The 17,966-nt window shown below is 40.2% G+C and overlaps 1 long non-coding RNA gene across 1 annotated transcript in view; it reads left to right on the top strand.

The window, feature by feature from the left end:
- LOC105354499 overlaps positions 1-17,966 on the top strand; it is a 280,743-nt gene that overhangs the window by 75,541 nt on the left and 187,236 nt on the right. The gene's annotated exons all lie outside the window — the stretch shown is intronic.

Below are 17,966 nucleotides of genomic sequence, written 5' to 3'. Positions count from 1 at the left end.
GGGGGTTTGGGCTGTTGAGACCAGGAAAAGTCTCAGATCTCTGCTATGAGAACTTTATCAAACACACCACCATCTGAGCCTAGAAAACTTTATCCGACCCTCCCAGTCCTGCGAGGAGTTGACGGTGGGATTATCACGTTTTCTCCAAGAAGAAAGATCTGTTTCTTTTTGCCTTGGGCATTCCGTCCAGCAGCCCTTCCCCACACGCAGCGCCGTGTTGCTTCACTGCATGCCCTCACATTTATGAGCTTAAAAATAAAGTTAGGCTGTAATTTAAAAACTTGTGCTCAGACAAAGCCCGGCCCAGCCGAGAAGCCACGAACTCGTTGTTTAGATCGGCTTCTGTATCTGATCCAGGCTTGTTTACTCAGCCTCAGCGAAGACTCACACTGCTCTGCTTCCTTTAGTTATATGATGCTGGAGCCGCTGAACACAAGTGACAAGCTCCCACACACTGTGTCCCTTACAGACATCTATACAGCTTCATTTTATTAGATTTTTCACTCTGCAACTTTCCTCCCACGCATCATAAGAAGCATCGCGGCATTCATACTTTGATTGCTGTATGAGCTCCAGAAGGGCACGTGTAAATCGATTAGACGCACCAAAAAAGGCTTTGATTAAAGAAGTTCTTCAAACACAGAACCCTGTGGAACTATGGACATTTCCATATTAAAAAAGAAAGGCGTTAATTCCACCACGTCAGGTTTCCAGAGTTTAGCATGAAAACAACTGTTTTTACTCCTAATTGGACATTTGTCACAAATGTTTCAGACTGTAGAGTTCATTTCATTTATAGACATAAACGGCTTAGTTAAGTTTGTTTTGTTTGCGGAGAAAAGTAAAATAAATCTGTTGAAATTTGCCAGACCTAAAGAGAAAAAAATGAAATGAAAATCATCCCCTAACAAATTATTCCATCTTTGGATGGATGGATTGTTCTTTCTGACAATCACCAATGGTTCTTACTATCCATCAATAGCTCTTTCCGTGCATCCATCCATCAGTCTGGGACAGTGTCACAGCTCTTTACTGCCACTTTACTGCGGCTGCGTCGCAAATGAATACAATTATAATACTGTATTCTTTAACAAATAGCAGTAACAACTACCTATCTAACTAATGAACTGACTATATAGGTGCTGTAGAATGACTGTGTGTGTCAGCGCGCTGTGTGTGTAGGAGGAAGGAGCATGCACAAGTGTGTTGGGGGTGCATGTTGATTCCTCTGCAGTGGACCGCTCTGGAGCTGTACGCGAGTTTCACCTGTTCTCCCTGGCACAGACATCTTCTCAGAATATTATTTATTGCCTGGTAATAAGCAGACTGCAGACACTTTGTCACCTTTCCGGTAGCCATGAATCCTGACACCCATGAAGAACGCGGGGCAGGAGGCTCCGCCTTTGTTTATATAGACACGTAACGTTGCGCTACACAAAATAGTTCCCAAACAAAACATGTAGTGATATTCATGGAAATCTAACAGTGTGCGTTCATGTTTGGTGTTAGAGAGTGAAGGAGAACAGTAATAACCCCCCCCCCCCCCCCCCCCCAACACAAAATACTCCGGTGGGCGGCCGTGTCGCGCACTTAAGAACACACGCAGCTTGTAATGAAAATGAATACAATGGAAATTAATAAGTAGAACGCAGTAAATTTGTCGTATTTCCTCAAGACGGAAACTTCTGTTGTAGAATAAAGATGTGTGTGTGCTGCTGAAAGTGCATGTGTGTGTGCGTGTGTGTATGTGTGTGTTGGTGGGTGTGTGTGTGAGAGTAGAGGGAGTGAAGGAGAACACCAATAAAAGGTTTCCCCCCAGAAACCCTTGAAGTCTGAACACAGGACTAGCAGAAAAAATAAATTATCAGCAAAGATGTTTAATGTGTTTAATGTGTTTATTATAGTTCCAATCACGCACCATATGCAGAACTTAAAAAACAAACAAAAAACAAGTGCGGTGATGAGGTCGTCACCGCGGTGATGAGGTCATCGTCAGTCCTCTATTCCTAACCCTTATCCCTTTTCAATTCAATAAAAATTCAATTTTATTTGTATAGCCCAAAATCACAACAACAGTCATCTCGATCCCTACCCACAGTTCTTTGAATGTTTCCATTCACGGTTCTTTCTATCAATAGTTTCTTCCATTCATCAATTCAGTGGATCAAATCAGAGATAAAAATACAATTTTTAGTTTAAAATACAAACTGAACCATTAAAGTGTCACAAATATGCAAAATAAAAAACCTCCTTTAGAAGAAACATGAAGGAACCACATTGAACCACATTTGATAAAGGTTTTTTTTTTCTTTAATGTAGGTTTGTATCTGCAATGAAAGACACAAAACCTGCTTCGCTTGAATCAAAACAGCTTTAAACAAACTCAAACGTCTCTTCAATGTTTTGGGGCTTTTCTTTATACGTTGCACGGAAGCAAACATTTATTCTAATCGTTACACAGTAGATCAGAACGTCACCAGAGATCTCTAAAGTTGTGCTTCTTCTTTCTGGAGAAGAAAATTCTTTCATGTGCAGATATTTCTTTTGAGTGTTGTCAGATTAAAAAAAAAACATGGAGTAAAACTTCCTCGCCAAACGTTTTAAACCAGAATCGTTGATGAAAGGCGAGTGGGAACCTCAACAAAAACAGTGGCAGCAGCTCCTGCTTTTTATAGCTGGGAGATAAATCTTCAGCTGCATTCTGCTCACTTTGGAGTTTGTATTGAAGGCAGCTCTCCTCCCCACCGCGACGGGAAGCAGACCATCAAGTTCACGCCAGCGTGCCGAGATCGATGTGTTTTTGCGTTGTGTGCAAACAAACTTTTTATGCATGAATGGCTCATTATCAGGTTATGTGTGTACAAGTCAAGGCGTAAAACTCCAAACTGCAGGAGGACTCTGCTGGAGGCGCATTGTGCTCACATATGTAACTCGCATAAAACAACTGCAGTAAATCCAGCGTTTTAACAGCTTCTTCAACCATGTTTATCACTGTCAGGATGGAAAGGTGTCGTTTTATCAGGCCCTGATGAAATCGGTGAGCAGCAGGTCTGCAGATCTGCTCCTGGTTTCCTTGTTTTGGTCCAACTGCTTTATTATGTTTAATAAAAGAAGCACATGTTCCTTTTATTAAACATATTTCAGTTCAACTGCTTATATCTGTAAACCCGTATTGTTTGTAGTTTAGTGCAAAGGGAGAGTGAGAGTCCAATAAAACGCAGTTCCATTTTTTTAAAAGAACAGCTTCAGGCCCACTTTGAAAAATGCATCAATGAAACATTTGCTTGAACTCACGTGCACACAAATGTAAACTCTAAATGTGTGCAGCTAACACTGACTTGGTTTAGGTGCACCGCCTGAAGAGGTTTTCCTAAATATGTACTCAATTTTCATGCGTTTTAGATGCTAATGTTAGCAGTTCCTGGCTCCATTCATAAACACAGGCATGGCTAATGCTGCGTTCACACCAACTGTGGTTGGCACGTCAAATTTGCATACACTGCCTCTTTGGATGTGCTTTAAATTTGTCCCAAAATATGTCTATAAAGGCCGTGTCACAACAATTTGGAAATATTGCATTGATGAATACTGGTCATACATGAATCTACGTGGACAAAGTGAGAAAAGTTGTGGTCTTGACGTGAAATTTTCACAGATGTATCACAAATGAACCACATTAAAACCACGGAAGAAGTGCGAATAAAACACGCTAAGAACACGTAAATTAGCACAGAATATCAACTGTGGGTGTTGTGCTGGTTATATACAATTCATTAGTGATTCGTTGTCAATTACGTAATTTGAACATGTAATGTGTGCCGTATACGCGATATAAGAGTTATACATTGGTGGTACGTGCGTGAAAAGTCTTAGACATACGTGGAACGGTCATGGAAAGCAACAAATTTGTATATGCATTTTGCAAAAATCACTGTTTTGCAAGATTTATGTAATTTCATACAACTGAAGAGAATTATGGGTAAACTGGTAAACAGCTCAAAATAGAAATCACGTAAAGACCTGCCGGCCGAAACCCTGGACGGACGTCTGAACCTCCTGACGAATGACGAATGCGTATGAATGACGTATATCAGGCAAATCTCATACATGGAAAATGCGCAGAATGTAGTTGGTGGCTGTGTGACACTCGTGACGTGTGTGGGAGGAGCTACCGTCAAAAGGTTCTTTTTCCTCATTGCAACATGTAAACATTGACAGTATATCTGTTCTTTTTATCATTACCTCCACACAAAAAAGGAAAATATCAAAGACCGGGAGGAGAACTATCAGATTCTCCCCCATGTTGGTTTTGGACTGCACCCGCTGACCACGTCATCAACGCATCACAGGCCAAAGCTGAGTTCCTGATTAGTTGGCATGACGCATCTTTTGCGCAGAAGTTGAGTTTTGAACTTTTTGTGCCATGATGCACAAAACCAGCTGCTGCCAGACCGGAGCGCAGTGTTTGTGCCGCAGGACCTCTGGTCGCGTCTGTACATTGACTAAAACAGGACGTCCCTAACGCGCGTGTGTGACTGTAGCCCAACACCTATGCGATACATGGTGGGGGTGTTTTAGTGCTATTGGTCGTGAGATCCATCATGGCTCGCGGTCACTCCACCACAATCCCCCTCCAGAAGTCGGGAGTCGTGTAAGAACAAGAGCGATCACCGCCACCAAAGGACTGAGCTTCACACCCGACGTTAAAGGGTTGCTTGGTAACAGCTTGTGCCGAGTGTTTTATGGGTTGTCCAGGTTTATAGCAACATCATTAACTTCAATTCTCTTAAAGATTGCACTAACTCTGCAGACAAATGGGATTGAATGAATAAATAAAGTTTTATCTGCGCCAAAGAAATGTTCTGCACCACGGTCGCTGAGACGAGGTCAAAACGCCGCCACGAGCATCACGCAGTAAAGTGGATTCTGATGGACTTAAGCTTGGAGGCTGTTTATCTAGGTATGTAAACTTCTCTTATTCATCTTTATCTGAGCTTAGATTTGGTGTCAGTGTGGCGCTCAGCTGCGTCATGCATATTGATACTTCAAATTAAAAAAATGCTTACACCACGGTACAATGTCTTCTTTCTGATTAAAGTGCTACAGTGCAGTTTAAACTGGTTGCATAAGTTCAACATGTCTATTATAAACAGAAGTAATGTGCAAATACAGCAGATTGAAGATAACGAGCATAACGCAGCAGCAATAATCCAAAGGGATTAAGCTATAAAACAAAGTGTCATAAAAGGACGTGCTTAAAAACTCCCAGCCAGAGAGCTGATTGCTCCACTATTGGAAGGTGGAATGTCTGTGGAAACCTCCTCTGGACGTTTACGGACTCCACCCCAAAGACCTTCCTGTTGGAGCCTCGCAGGGACCGATGGGTTCTAACACGCTTCTGTCTTGGAAACACGCTGCTGTCCACTCCACAGTTTTGAGAGTTTCTTTCTTTTTGCAAAAACAGTGAGAACAAGAAAAAAAGCGCTTACTTTTAACTTGATTAACAAGGTGAATGCGAAGAAAAGTGGCGTGAAAATAGCAAAAAGAGCGATCATTCATTATCTGTACATATGTCCTCCATCATCAGAAAAATGCGTCAAGAACATGTTAAAAACACCAAAAACAAGTTTGTTTTATTGTCAGTGTGTTTTTTAAAAAACTAATTGTAATAAAAAAGCATGTATAAAGGCTGCGTGTGTTGTTAAATGTAGTGATGCAGTTAATGGACCAAAGCAAATGTAAGTCTTATCTTCAGTATTATTGTTTTTCTCTGCTGCTGTCAGGCCTCATGGGATCATAAAGGCTGTTTATATCTGATCTTAGACATTTCAAAGTGACGTTACCAGAGGCGAACATTTTGGACATCCTTTTTTTTAATTCCTGTTTTAAAGATGATTCAATGTGTTTTTATGTTTGTAAGAAATAGATTCACTATTGGGTGCCGTCGTCTGTGAGCCGTAATTAGATTAATTATCCCAATTTCCAAAAACTAACATTAGTTCAAAGTTAAATGAAAGCTGCTTTATTCAGTCTTTTAGTTTAAACAAAATGTATAAAATAGAATGAGTTAACATTTACACTATATTTATACACACACACACTGTATGAGCCAAAAATGAATTAAAAAGTTAATTTGTTAAACAATAAAAAACGCTTGATGTAAAGATTAAATATGATAAGCTTCTATTTTTTTAACATCATCCTTTTGAGATTTTTTTTCCAAGAAAAATTTATCAATAAAATGATAACTTATTCAAAGTACTTTTCTACAGCAGATATCACCTGAAATTAATGAAGGAAAGGAATGTGTTTGAAACATTGCATGAATAGATGTTGATATTTCATAGAAAACATAAAAATGTGTTTATTTCAGTTTTCATAACAGAAATTATAGGTTTGAATGTGTTTCTTTGAATGTCATTTACAAATAATAAGTCTTAAATTAAATAAGTCTTTGAGTGACAAACTCATATTGCTTTGATGGTAGAAGAAGAAAATTTGCTGGATATTTTCATGGAAAAGCTGAACTAAAATGTTATATTATGTTATTTAAATACATCTTAAACCTTGGAACAGTCTCTTCAATGTCCAGAACAATCACAATCTTACACGTCATTGGACCAAAAAACAGCCAATCAGTAGTGTGACATCATCATTACTTGCAGGCTGAACAGTTTTGATACTTACGCCGGCTTTGCACCAATATGCAATGTTTTACGACTTAAAGAGTTGCAGAACTTAGAGGATGGAAGAACTGTGGGGAACCTTTTCAGTATTTTTTTCTGGAATGATCCACAGTGATGATCATGTTTTTGTGTTACTGCTGAGGTCAACCACAAGGTTGACGGGGAAAAAAAGTTGTTCAACAACTTCACCATTTCTTTTATCAGATTTGTTGGTTGTGATCTCCTGTTTTCAAATAAATGTATAAATTATGGTGTTTCATATCATTTTAATTTCCTACATTTAGTAAAAAGATAAAGCAACTGTACAAACTTATATTTAAAAGTAAGAATCATGGTTCGATATGTGAACCATTGAGCTTCATTTGTCAATCAAATTGGACCGAAGTAAGAATCCACATCCGCCTTGTGATGAATATTTTTTGCATAATTGGAAAGTTAGTCATGAAAGGGGAAAAACTGCTTCAAATGTTTTTTTTTTTAAACTTTACAATCTGGTTTTTCGTTGACTTGTACCTGATTTGACCCCATAAACCAGTCACAAACAGCCTTTCAGTATGATGAGGGAGTTAGTTAGCACCTCGTGATTATGTAACAACTCCTTAGGAAGCTAACCTGTGATTTGATCTAACAGGTGCCAAGAGTGGCTATCGCCTACATTTTCTTAATATTTACCCAACTGTTAATTCACGCATTCATCCCCGGCCGCCCCACTGCCACTTAACGGTTTAAAGGTTGACGCTTAAGACAAAGGAAGGCAACACAAAGTGAAAGGACTGATGTCGCGTGTTTAACAGCCACTGAAAGTAAAAGTCTGTAGTTGGAGTAGCGGTAACTCGTCAGCAGGCTGGCGTGATGCTTGAAGACGGCTGGGGAGGCTCCCTGCGTGCTACAGTATGTAGCTGCTGAATGCCTCAGTACACGCCCACGCATGGTAAACATGTGATGACAGCGCCGGGTCAAGGGGCAGAGGTGCACCGCGAGGCAAACATCCAAACAAAGCTTCAAAAAGACCTGCACTCCTTGTCATTCAAATCCAGTGTCATTGCTGGTCGCCACGGCGAGCGTTAACGTCCGTGTCAGCGCTTCGTCAGACTGGGACTGACCTTGAGCGTCTGTCTGTATCATTGAACAAAGCCTGTATATGAACAGCGCTGCTGTAATGCGCGTTGACAGTGATTTGATAACAGTGAGATTAACATATAGACAGGCTGGCAGCCGTTCCGGCCTGAACTGCACATCGCAGCACACATAACATACATTATTAAAACCGAACAGCAGGAAAGTGACAACAAATATTCTCCTAATATAGTGGCTCTTCTTTTATATTAAGAGTCCTGCCAATAAATGCAGAGGTTTTATGACCTGCAGTGGTGCAGCGGTACATCTCAATAAAAACAAGCAGGAGTCAATGATCAACGAGCGCCCACGTACAGAAACAGACCAAGCTGCAGATTTGTACTTTTACCTTAGAGCTTTTATCACCGCCACTAATTGAGGTTGCAGCCACGACATGAATGTGCAGACCGCTACAACTTTCTTAAATGTCAGCCTTTTATTTCTCGACTTGATTTGTTTGAGAGGCGAATATGTTTTTGTTTAAACACAAAGAGAGGAATTTTCCGACCGTTTGAAGGTCAGACGCTTTTTAACTCGAAACCTTTTCATCAACCTGACCTGTATAGTTCTTATTCAGTCTCTTGATGAGACGGCGGAGCTGTAATACTCAGATCTTTGAAGGGCAACTTAAAAAGGGCTCAGAGACCTTCAGCTTTAAACCCAGTGTTTTACAGAATCAAGAAAGATTTAGAAGATAAGAGGTTGTGCCAAGAGAACCCATCATTAAAAACACGTCGGGGCAGAAAATACCAACTGGTGGCGCAAATAAGTTCTAGACACTTTCATGGCATAGTTGTTTGGGGCTAAATTAATCCAAAAAAAAAAAAGGCTAAAAATAAATCTGGGAAGTGTAATTTCTAAATCTAACTCTTCAACCCCGGAGGACCCACAGGGTCAAATGTCTCCTGGTTTTTGTTTTTGTTTTTTCATTCATTCATCTTCTAAGCCCGTTTTTGTCCCTTTCGGGGTCACCGGGCAGCCGGAGCCTATCCCGGCCACTCGTGGGCAAAGGCAGGGGCCATCCTGGACAGGACGCCAGTCTTTCGCAGGGCCACAATCACACAGCCATACACACACTTTCTTAACTAGGGACAATTCAATTCAGTCAAACCCACACATGCACAGGGAGAGCATACAAACTCCACACAGGCCCCCCATTGGTGTTCTGGTTCAGGTCCCCCAGACGCTACTTGAACCGGGGCCTTCTTGCTGTGAGGGAAGATCGCTAACCACTGCGCCACTTTTTTCGGGTTTTTATTTTTAATTAATTAATTAATTTTTTTACATTATCACTGCTGTTATTTGCTGCTTCCCAAAATGAACAAACAAAAACCAAATTTGTTTAATTAACTTTAAAAGCCCTGAAGATGATTGTTGTTGGGTTCTCCAGTGTTGACATAAACAAGGCGTCCAAGACGACAAGGTTCAAAGTAAAAGAGTGAAAGATAATCTAAGATTTGAACAGATGTTTGTATCAGTTCTTCAAATCAATATTCATTCTTTTTATTTGTTGTTTTATGATTTTTGTTGTTGTTTTTTTTATTTTCCAGTTATAAAACAGTTAAGCTCTGAATTTTTTGAGGGGAAATAAACCAATTTATTAATGCCATTCCACTTTCCCCTCTAAGAAACATTTTTCTTATTGAAAGATTTTGTTTAAAAAAAAACAACTAAGAAATTGAAGATTAAAAAAAAAGTTGATTTAAAGTCATGTGGTACCAGACTCGTGAATTTTAAGAAACACTTTGCCTGAAATGAAAAAAAAAATACTTATAGTTACATTACAAAGCCAGATTATCCTGAAATTTTTTTTTTCTTGTTAGTGTTTTTACACTTAAATGTAAACATCTTAACTCTTTATTTATTTTAATACTAATGATCATAGCTTTTATGTCAAGAAAACCTAACGTTTAGTGTCTCAGAAAAAGAGAATCACATCAATAAAGGAGGTCTTCTGCATGAAAATCTCCCATAATTGTTCGTTTCTGTTCTCTCAGTTCTTGTTTTTTGCATAAATTAGCAGACCTGCCGAGATGGAACGGAGGCCCACATTGCTTTGACAGGAAATGGGTACCGGACTGTATCTGGCGTTGAACCGGTGCTTTAGAAACTTCTGGTTCTGGTGCCTTAACAGTGCCTGAAGTGGTCCTTAAAAAAAAAAGAAGCATTTTTTTCCTAAACATGGAAGCGTGACAAAAAGGAGAGCACTTGAACGGACCTGAGCTGCTTCTTTTCCCTTCTTCTTCCTGACTCTAAACTGCATCTCCGTTTTTCACGCCAATGAAGTAAACGCAGATCTCACCACTCATCGCCAGGACAACGATCTTTTTTTGGGGCGTTGTACTCGTCCTTCTTATCCATCAGATCACTGAATTGCTGTGAAGCGCAGACAAACTTTTGCCCGCTTCGCCTTTGGTGTTTTGACTGAAGCTCCACCCACCCCCAGATCCAAACCCATTCTTATGAGCCCGCCCACAATGTCTAGAAAGCTAAAATGATTGGCTAATACTGTACTGCAAAACTGAATGGAATTCAAGTGATTGACAAGTTCGAGATGTATGATACTGGTAGAACCGTAGACGTCGGTACCGGTACCAACTTGGCACATATTCTGGGGAACCATCCCCAGACAACTTTCTTCAGGCCATTGGGTTGTTGGTCTGGGATTGGTCGTCCTTCTCTTGAAAACAGTTGTACAGGTCAGGTGAGTTGACATGGTAACTAGAACTGTAGCAACATGGGTTCTGTTCCTCTCTACTCTTCCTCCAGATTCTGGATCCTGAGTTTCAAAGTGAAATGGAAACTTTCAACAGAGAACTGGACTTTGACCAACAGGCCAGTTCTTTTTCTCGCTGAGTCGTCTGTTTAACACCAGGAATGTGACATTTGTAGCCCATTTCAGGTGTTGTGTGATAGTCTTGATGGACTGGCATGTCAGGTGTTGTGTGATGGTCTTGATGGACTGGCATGTCAGGTGTTGTTTGATGTTCTTGATGGACTGGCATCAGACCACTCCTCTAGATGCTCCTTCAAATTCCTGAATGGATTCCATTTCCCATTCGCCCTCCAGGCTGCAGTTCTCCCTGTATCTGGCACAGCTTCCATCCCACTATTCCCACAGCTCCCTGTTTCCTTGCTTGGATGCAGCACTCTGTGAATAACCAGCTGTCTCCTGGACATCTGGCACGTCCTCAGTGTCCTCCGTGACTCACTCAAACTGAGACCTTTTAAAAGCTGGGGAAACCTGCAGTTGTCTCCAGTTCATTAGCTGATGGGAATGGGACACCAAGAGTTTGCAACATTAAAGTCTAATGTTCAGAGCCATAGTCAACATTGCTACAAGTTTTTTAGTTCATGGATATTGTTTTTGTAGAGTTTCAGACTTTTTCTTTTTTCTCCTATTTGCTTAAAGTATTTTCTCAAAGATGAAGAAAATCAGAGCAGAAGCCAGTTTTCTGCCACTTTGTTATTGGATTATTCTTAAATTCTTCAGTGCAGAATCAATTCAATCAGGTGGGAATAAATGAATTAGCCTTCTGCTGCCGGATAATGAAATCAGCGTCTCTCTGAAGGAGTGGACAGAAACAGCGTCTGTCAGTAAAAGAAACGACTACACGCTGGAATAAAGACAAACGACTCAAAGATTTCATCGCAGCTTTTAACAGCTGAAGGACAAAAAGAGCAGAAGATGATGTTTGTGTTTATGAGGTTTTGAAGAAAGAAAAATGACAAAATCAGCTTTGCAGCAGCAGAAACGTAAGGAATTTTACCAATTCCTTCATTTATAAATATGTGTATTATTTCCTGTTTAATTTGAGATATCATAAGTTACATAAAAATACATCCAATCAGCTCCAAACTCTTCATGATTTATCTAAAAACACAAACATTTTTGAAAGATGATTACAAAAATGTTTCAACAATTTTTTTCTCAAATCTGGTTAATTGGATGAAACATTTTCTAAAAACAAAATTAAAATAAATATATACTATAATAATTTATTTTAAAATCAAAGTTTGTTTTAAAAGAAAGTACTGCTTTTAAACGATTGTCTCTTTAATTTTATCTAAGGCATACAAATGTCTGTTTGTTTTCCTTATTTTCTGAGAATCAGGATAAATTTGCAAATGTGGGGTCTGCAAACATCCTTGGACTTTATCAAGAAGAAAAATGAACTAAACATCAATTTTCAAGTCTTTTTATTGACATTGAAAAAAAACAAATATAACAAACTGATTCTTGAATATTTTTTCGTAAATTGATGAATTTTAAAATGTTAGCAGGGTTTATACGAGTTTCTTTAAATTCATTTATTGATATAAATGATATTTATTGATATTACCCCACCCAGACTACATGGGCTTGTTAGTGCCTCAGAGTGGCTGGCTTTATTATGACCACACGAAAAATAAAAGAAAAGTCAATTATTCGAGTTAAAAATAAACAAAACTTATATCCTTTTGAACCCAAAAAAACACCAGAATGGAGTTTGGAGATTAGAAAGCTTAAAATTCCAGATTTATTTTTTTCTGTCATTATTTTATTGTAATTATTGGATGAAACAAAAGAGAAAAAAACACAATCTGGTGTTTAAAACTCTCTAACCCTTTGACACCTGAGATGTCGCCGGTGCCGCCGAAATAACACACGCTCTTTGGCCTACCGTAACACACAACCGTTTGTGCGTGAACCAGCAGATTCTTCATACTGGCAACATGTGATTGTATGTGTTCCAATGTGCAACACATTGTTAACGGAGAGTTCCATAATGGCGCACAGCGGCGTTACTCTGCGTCAAAATCCACTCGTATGACTGTAAACGGTTGAAGAGCTATGCTAGTCAGCTAAGGTTCCGGTGATGGAGGGTTAAGGATAACCACTAAATATATATGAGAGCTGGAATGAATGACTCCTCCCCCCGGCGTTCCAAGCAGGAAGTGCCTGCAAAATCCCATAGACTACTATAGAGAAATAGACAGATGTTACTTAGTCACTCTATTGGTCAGAAGAACCATTCTTCTGATACATTTTTCAAACTCATTTGATAATCCTCTTTTTTTTTTTTTTTTCTCTTCCCACATTTTCTTTTGAATATTAATCAGAGGCCTCAGTAAAAGTAGGTGGAGCCTGCTGACCCACACATCCAACAATCAAAATAAGGTAGGGGGTGTGAACCTCCAACAAGCTCACTCCTGACTGACTAGAGTGGTTGCCATAGAAACGTCGACTCGGACAGACTCGGACCAATCACTGCTTACTGACGTCTGGTTTCAGCATGGCGGCATCCGTATCGCCAAAAAACAAGGTGACTGAATTGACCTCATTTGGTTGGAGCTTGAGGTAAACAGTTTGCTGTGAAGTGACGTCACACTGACAGTTCTGATGGCAGAAGGGCTTGAAGTGAGGGGGAGGAGCCAGGACTCTGTGGAAGGGGCCGGTCACCCCCCCCCCCCCCCCTTTCCGGAGTCTCGCCGTGGCGCTGTGGGGCTCCAGTGTTGCCGCCATGAGACTCTCACATGGCAGTAATTGATTTCTTTAATTTGCTTCAAGAGAAACTGTTGTCAGCCAAGCAAGCAGCCATTTTTCAGGACACTTTAATTAAATGCCAGGTCTTTAGGTGTGATATGAAATTCGTTTGGCTGCTCTGATCTTCCTCTCTTTAGACAATTCATTAACATTTTCCTTTCTGCCTTTATGTTTTTACACAAAGAAAAAAGCGATCATGGTTGACATTTCCATCCTGGCGCCATACATTCAATCACTTAGTTCAGCGCGTTTAAAGCGGAGATTGAAGGCTGGGAGATAATGGAGTTCTCAGAGCTTCATTCAGCCGAGGAGCCGGAGAAAAAAAAACAAAGCTCTCCTCCACTCTGCAGACGACTGTCACACTTTCAGGAACTTCCCTGCACCTGAAGGCATGAGCGCCATATAATTACCCGCAGTTAATGTCCATATTCTGCACAGAGGTTACAGGCAGCCACATTTATCTCCATCCACACGGCCCGCGTGAGCTTCGGTGTCACGGGGTCCGCAACCTGCTGTGAATTACAGCTTCATATGCTCCATCTTGCCGCCTGATTCGGGGCGGGACTTCTGCAGGAGAAACCATTAACACGTTGATGCAAGTGACCCAAACACAGCCATATATAGACGCCGTTGTAGAGCCTGGGATCCACGTCGGGAGCTTTAAAGCAGCAGTCATTTATTTCAGCCATAATAGGAGGGCAGCAGGAACACCTCCCTAATAACATGCTGATGCCTCCCTACTCGTTCTGACTCAGAGAGTTCCTCCGCTCATCCTCTCGTGGAAATGAGCAGCTCCTCCGACCTCCCACACTTCTGCTCCACTCCACCGTCACAGCATCACGCCCTCGTGTTTAGAAAGTTCTCGCTGGAAAGAAGTTCACGGGTGGACAAATTCCAGAAGTGAGATCAATGTTTCACAAATTTAATCCTAAAACGTGAGAATAATTTAGGATTCGTGAAATTATTCTGTGTAAAAGACCTAAATCTATGAAGCGATACTCATCCCACCACATTGCAAACTTTCAAATAAATATGAAATATTTTCTTTAAAAACTTTATTTTGCTTTTAAAAAATATTTAAGACACAAGTTTTCAGATGTGACGTCTTTTATCTGGCTTTCTCCCTATCTTTGATGTAGCTCTCATAAGTTTCAGTTGAGCCTGACATATTTGCCATCAAACAGCTGCTAATAAAATCCAGATTTGAATTCAGATTCCAAATACTCAAATCGCCACATTTATCTAACATGGTGTCGGCAACCGCAGCTCAGAAATGTTGTTTACTTTTCTTTTTCTTTCTTTTCATTTTTAAACATTTTAAGAATAATTGATACTTTTTCTTAGTATTTAGTACTTTTAGTACTTTTTATTTAGATTCCTTAAGATTCCTTAACAAGTTTTGTTAATGCATTAACAAGCATTATAATAGAATTTTTATGTATAAATGTATGTATGTTTTGTATGTATAAATGTGTATGGATCTGCTGTCTAAGTATTGTTCACACCTGTCGCTGTGTTTTTTTAATGACTTATCGCGTGAGTTGGTTTGTGTTTATTCGTATAATTATGATTTAACTGAAACTGTGTAAAAGCGAAATTGTGTCTTAACATTTCTAGAATTTTGATCAGGTTTTGGGCATATGTGTGATGGAAACGCAGCTAGTGAGGATGATGTCGTGGGGTTGGACTCGGCCCACAGCCGGAGGGAGTTGGTCAAAGAACGCATCCTACACGTCCTCTTCAGCGACTTCTGTAGAAGCGTAGGCAACAATTATTGTCGTGTTGGCGGAGGACGGGAGCAGTCTGTCGCTTAGAGGTGACCAGCTGAGGAGGGACCTCCGGATGGCGAATGCCGTCCCATAAAGGCCTGTCCGTCTTTTGGGGCCACTCCAGATGTAGCAATGGTCTCCAGCTGTTGTTCCAACACAGCCTTGCCATTGAACTTCACATTGCCCCGCCAAGATGATGTTATAGCAGCAGAGGGGCGAAGGAACGTCTAGATCAGCCGTGCCCAGGTACCGGCCTCAAGCGCTGGTGTCCTACATGTTTTCCAACCATCCTGCCATTGAAGCTCCTTATTGGCTAATCACACCTGTTCCAGGTAATCAGCAGAAGACGAGGCAGGAAAACTAACATGAGGCCTGGATTTGGGCACTCCTGGTCTAGATGTTCCAGGCGGGGATACGGGTCCTTTGACGGGGTAGTCATTGGTCAGGGGCAGGTTGGGGTCAATTGTTGATCTGATTCCTTTCTGTGTTTTTCAAAGATGGGGGGGGGGGGGGGGGGGGGGGGGGGGGGGTAAACGAACGAAAAAAAACAGGAACTTCAAAGAAACTTTTCTGTTAAACAGCAGAACGTATCTTTTCTCAGATGAAACTCTGTTCCGATGAATGTGTTCAGTAAGGCGCTGACGGAGGGGAGCTGGCTGCTGCGGCAGCAACAGTTGGAAGGAGCTGCTGGCAGCGTCTGTGTTTCTGATGAGTCTCCTTCCTGTTCCCTACAAAAGATGGAGCGTCCCAACTGCAGGACTCCCCCCGTTACTCACAGACGCCAAAGTCTGTAAATAAAACCAAACATTGGACGCACTTCCTTTGTGCTGTCAGCTAGTCGTGGAAAATGAAAGCCAGGCACATTTTCCTGCATAAAAAAAACATCCATAAAGTGCATCAAGTAGTTCAGATGATGATATGGACGCTCATCATTACCATTTTAGACTTTTCAAGTGAAAGACTTCCATTCCAACCCTCATATTGGAATATAAAAATTCCATTCAGCATCAGTCTTACTGCCCGTCCTGACCTCCCACATGATGATACTGCCATTACCGTGGCTGAAAGAAACTTGAGGATTTCCCCCCATTATTAGTTATTCACATGGATGTGAAAGTCGAGAGTTTTAAAAGTGTTTTTTTTTTTTTTTTTTTTTTTTACTTTTTAACTTCTGTATCCTGTCACTGAATTTCTGTGTAGAAAAATGACTTTTTGCAAATTAGTGAGGCTCACAAAGCAGCTGCTTGTGCTTTGACGCGGCTGCAGATGTGTGAAAAATGAACCCAACTCGTTTTAAGACGAGTCTAACAAAAAAAAAAAATTAAAAGTTCACTGATGTTCTGCTCACTCCAACTTTTTAGGAAAGTTTCCAATAGATCCCATTAATCCAAGTAAAGAAGAGCGTCCTCATCACTCAGAGCCTTTTTCTTGTCTTAGTGAAACATGAAACACAGTAATGCTCAGAAGCATCGCTGGCGTGTTTATCAGTCATAAACCCACACTGGCTCCTGACAGCTTCTTCACGTGGTGAGGCTCATTTTCTCTGACAGTTAGCATTTCTGTTTTTTTGAGCTCATCTGTGACTGCTCATCATCTGGAAGTGTGACAGCCGCGGTTCTCTGCTGTTTGGCAGGCTTTGTCTGCTTCCTATGCAGCCAAGAAATAAGGTCTCCACCAGCCTGCAGGTGAAAGTGGACTCACCGGGCGGATCCTGCAGGGCTCGCCGCGAGCCAACGGCAATCTCTCTGACATCACCGCCCGGTGAACTGGGAAGCAATCGGGATACAAATATTCTGCTATGGCGGAAAACTGACCCCATGGAGCTGGTTTTTGTCTTCTGCTCCCAAAAAAATCATGTGACCTCCGATATACAGCATTCCTAAAATAAAGGTCTTAATGAAAAAATAAACTAAGATTGTTTTTTTCTCTCTAAATTTGCAGTTTTTTTTAAACTTTTTCGTCAGTTTTATTTCCAACGCAGATTAATTTTCTGTTTTTTAAAAATTGTTACAGACGATACAGAAGCTCCTTACTACACTCTGAAGGGACTGATCCATATGAATGGATTTGGCACCACAGTTTAAATGTTTTTTTTGCTTTGGTTTTGCTAAATTCTCAGCACATCAGTGCATCCAGAGGTCTTGTCGGTGCCGACTTGTGATGTCATTTTACAGTATTTTTTTTTTAAATATATTTTGAACAAATAAACAAATAGGTTGTTTTATGCTTAAATGTGGTCATTAATTCATTGACCGCTGCAAGAACCAAATTCCCTCATTGGCGTACATAAAAATTGAAATATTATAATAATTCCAAGTGGGGAAAAAATTATGGTATGAGCTGTATACATATGTATACATACATATGTATACATACATATGTATACATACATATGTATACATACATATGTATACATACATATGTATACATACATACATACATACATACATACATACATACATACATACATACATACATACATACATACATACATACATACATAAACATAAAAGTGCAAACCCCCCTTTTCACAGTTTTAAATCTGTGAAAACGGTTTGGATAAAAATGTGTCAGTTAAATAAAGAATGAAATGATCAAATAAACACAAAAATCAAACTGATCAAAACTTTGAAAGACAATGAAAAATGAATTTTAGGGAACTAAAATAGTGGGTTTATCCCACAAATGATGTCATTTTGTAATGTTGCATTGCTGATGTCTCATCATTGCAAATGAAAGTGAAATACCAGGAAAACAAACAGTAATTTGCCACAAAGATGCAGTAAAGTCAGCTTAGATTAAATGTTCACTATTAGAGAATCAGAGAAACTGAATTCTGGAAATGTTTCATGATTTTAGCCAAAATTG

This window comes from Oryzias latipes, chromosome 8 (genome assembly GCF_002234675.1).
Source record: "Oryzias latipes chromosome 8, ASM223467v1".
In the NCBI taxonomy this organism is placed as follows: Eukaryota; Metazoa; Chordata; class Actinopteri; order Beloniformes; family Adrianichthyidae; genus Oryzias; species Oryzias latipes.
Note: the sequence above shows the minus strand (reverse complement) of the source record. Positions and strands in the feature narration are given on the sequence as shown.